Source organism: Penaeus monodon, chromosome 18, assembly GCF_015228065.2.
Source record: "Penaeus monodon isolate SGIC_2016 chromosome 18, NSTDA_Pmon_1, whole genome shotgun sequence".
Lineage (NCBI taxonomy): Eukaryota > Metazoa > Arthropoda > Malacostraca > Decapoda > Penaeidae > Penaeus > Penaeus monodon.
The window spans coordinates 38853380-38857545 of NC_051403.1; positions in this window are offsets into that span (position 1 = coordinate 38853380).

Here is a 4166-nt window from a genome sequence, read left to right on the forward strand (position 1 = left end):
TAGCGTTCTCCCAACAGTACTACCTCTCTCCATACCACCCCATCTTCCTCTTGCCTTCATGCTTCTATGCTTTCACCTCTGCAAATCTTTTGAGTAACCCATTTTGCGTACTCTTTGTGATTCCCCCTACAGCCGCAGACTGACAATAAATACCCTTCTCTTACAACAATGTCTCCCAAAAACAATCAGGCAAAGTTTCCTTTGCAGTCGTTCCGATCATCCACGCCCTGTCACTGGTAAACCTATTCCTGCCCAACCTCACTCTTCCCTTAATACTTGTACTAGAACTGTTTCCGTCTCCACCTGACTATCCTGTTTATAGCAGTTTAAAGTTTAAAGTTTGGTTTGGATTCCATTTGATACAATGGATATTCTTGGTGTGACATACTGTCTGCTTGATTTTGCTCACGTGTGTTAGCTGCTGCTGACTCGGCGGAACCGAGTCCTTGCCCGCCGTGGTGCCCAGCCACAGCAGTAACCTCCAGGCGACAGTTGCAACTTCTCGCGCCTGGGCGGGGCGCGAACCGCCGACCCCTCGGATGAGAGGCCGACACGTTACCACTGTACTAGCCCGGAGGCTGTGAAACGACTTGCATGCATTGTCTGCTATGATGCAGTGCCAGTCCAGTGCTACCTACGCTATTCCTCCCAGAATGAAAAGTCCTACACCAATATTGCCAAGATTTGCTTCCGTAGACATGACCTCCCCTGAAATTTATTTTGGTAGAGTGTCCTTCTCTGTCACATTCGACTCTCCGCAATGCCAGAAATGTCGGTTTTGGCCACCCAGCCACTGTCACTCCACAGCCCGCTGCCCTCTGTGTGCCCAACCTGGTCATGACAATTCAAATTGCTCTGCTCTGTCACGCACAATTTTGGTGGCTCCCATAATGTATTTTATAGGAACTGACCTGCCTACAAGCTCGAATCCGAGGTAGTAATTCTCAGATATAAACTAGACCTCACTCTATGGTAGGCCAGACCATAAAGGTTTTTATTTTTCTACCTATTCCAAATCTGTACATCGCTCAGCGACCGTCCTATTTTCTCAAGAAGTATCAGCATCTCCCCCAGTATCCCTTCCCTCTACCACGAACAACATATCTGTATGACCTCTCTCCCCCAGTCAAACTCCCTTTCCAGTCTAAATCCAGACACTCCAATCTCTACCACTTCCCCGGTGCATACCCCTCCCCTCCTTACTCTACTTGTCGCACCAGACAATCTAAACACTCCACTCCATCTTCTCCTACACCAACCTCTCCCTCTGCTCATTGGACATCTATTCCCTCTTCTCCTCCACATAAGAAAACCTTTGTCTCTCAGACCTCCCCACCCAACTCCCCTCCAGAAACTCTTGAAGACACCCAAAAGTTCATAAACGACTCAAGAAAATGATTCACTCCCTCAACCATCCTCTAATTTTCCAAAGAATCTGCCGAAATCCATCCTTCTCCTCAAGTTCCCCCCACCCTTCTTCCTTCCGCTCACCCCAAAAAACACTGCACCCTCTCCTCCTCCATGTGCATCATCATTCCCTCTTCCTTCCCCATTATCCTTACCAACCCCACTTAGATGTTCACCTGACTCCCTTAAGTCAAAACAACGTTCTGTGGATCCCTCCCCTCCTGACACTCTTCCCAATACTTCACCATCTTCCCCTCTTCTCTAATTTCATTCTCAGGATTCTTCTCCTGCTTCTACAACTATCATTTCTTACCATTTGTTTCATAATAGCTCTTTTACAGTTTTCCCATACAGTGTTACTCTGCCTTCCTCAGAAACATACTCCATTTGATCTGATTGCCCTATCCCTTTAACCACATTCTTTTTCAGATACCATTGTATTCCCTCTATAACCTTTTCACTAATATTCTATCCTACATTCTACAACCTTTGGCATATAACACATATTATCCTGATCATAACTCATTTCCACCCTTTTCGACACAATACTTTACCATATTGCTATATGACCTTTTATGTCTAGCACATTTATTTCTTCTAACCATTAACCATTACTATTACATTTCCACCCAGGTCAACATTCAATCACCAATAGTCATTCCTACTCTCCCAACATTCTCAACTTCATCCCCTCCACCCAAACAACCTTGATCAATACCCCATCCTACCTTATTATTGCTTTACAGCTATATTGTCTCTGTAATACTACCTCTCTCAACACTGCTCCCTCTTCCAAACGTCCTTCTACCACCCCCACCTTTACAAATATCTTAAAATGCCAAATGAGACCGATTCTCCCCACAGCTTACTCTGACAACACTTTTCTTCCAGCAATGTCTCCAAAAAAAGTAGACAAAGTTTCCTTCTACAGCCAAGCCGATCGTTCCCGTCTCGTTACAGTTACATTCGAACCCAAGCTAAACCATTATCAACCCTGACAGACTTCACTGGCAAACCCAAACCTACAGAGCCCCATCCCACCCTCAACGTTTGTACCAGAACTGTCTCGATCTCCCCAAGAAACTGCCCTGTCTTTAACAAAAATTGGTCAGATTGTGGAGAAGACTTGCTTGCCTGCCTCACTATGATGTATTATCTGTACAATACTACACCATTCCCCCTAGAGGCTGTAAGAACGCCACCAACATTGCCAAGATTTCTTTCGGTAGGCATGACCTTCCCTGTAATGTTTACATTGGTGGAGAATCCGACCATATCAATTTCTCTCCATCATTGTCAAAATTGTTGGCGTCGAGGCAATCCTGCCAAACACTGCCGTTCCACAGCCCGATGCCCTCTGTGCGCCCAACCTGGTCATAACCGATCAAATTGCCCTGCATATTTACGCACATGTGCCAATTGCGGCAGCCCCCATAATGCATTTTACAGGAGCTGCCCCACCTACAAGTTTGAGTCTGAAGTGGCAACTCTCTGATTCAGACTTGACCTCGCTCTAGCAAGCCAAACAAGAAGCACGTCGACGAGGTTCTTCTCTCACTCCCTATTCCAATAATGTCACTCGCTCTGCCCATCCTCCTTCCTCCCAAGACGTTCCTACACCATCCCCTATACCTACTCCTCCTACATCTTCCATTCCCACTTCTACCCTCTACCTCCCTGGTCAAATTCTTTTGCCATTCTAAATCCAGACACTCCAATCTCTACACCCGTCCCTCTCGCGCTCCTTGTTGCAGGCAGTCTAAACGCTCCACCCCATCTTCTACCATCCTAACCTGCACCTACCTTTGCCTCTACTCCTTAGAAACCAGTCTCACCCCCCCCCCTTCACCCATAACCCCATAAGAAAAGTCTCTTAAAGCTCCCCAACCAACTCTATTGCAGAAATCCTTGAAGATATTCAAAACTATGTGCATGAGTCCCAAATTGACACAGAAACCCTTTCTTCCACCCTCCAGTTTCACAACTCCCACTTCCCTCACACTCAAAGTGACTGCCGATATCCATCCTCCTACTATGAGGAGAGGTGGCTAGAGTTGGGAAATTAGGGTTTCAAAGGCAACAAAGTCTAAGAAAAAGCCCCACCTAACGCTATATTTTCTATACTAATGACCTTAGATGTTGATGCAGCAGAAAATGTCCCTTAAATTATAATAGTTATATTCTAATAAAGGACACAGAAATTATAAAGTAAGAGTACATTTGCCATGCCAGATGATTTACTTGATATGACATTACTTGATATAAAAATAAGGGTTATGATTTTTCAGAAATCAAGCCTAAAGATTGAATGGTAGTTTAGTAATAGTATCACACAGTGACTGACCTTAATGCAAAGCATGAAGAAGGGTGGAATTTAACCCATTGTTGCTTGGTATATGTAATATAGATTGTATTTTTTGTGAATTTTATTTGCATATAGATGGCTCTATAAGTGGTCAGTTACCAAGGAGGCATTCCCCAATCCCTTGCTCATTGTTGCTGTGTGTAGGGGGGGGGGGGCTTAGGAGGGAGACTGAGGCCCAGTGTAGATCAACCCTACCTTGGATCTCAGCCCTTGCCCCAACTTATTTTGTAGGGTCTTTTCTTCTCCTCCTTTCCCTTTCCTCCTCTTCTTTATCCTTTCTGTCCACTTATCCCAATCGTTAATTCATATTTACCCTTTTCGCCACAATACTTTGTCGTAATGCTGTGTAACCTTTGGTGTTAGGCACATTTGTTTGTTTCGACCAATGATCATT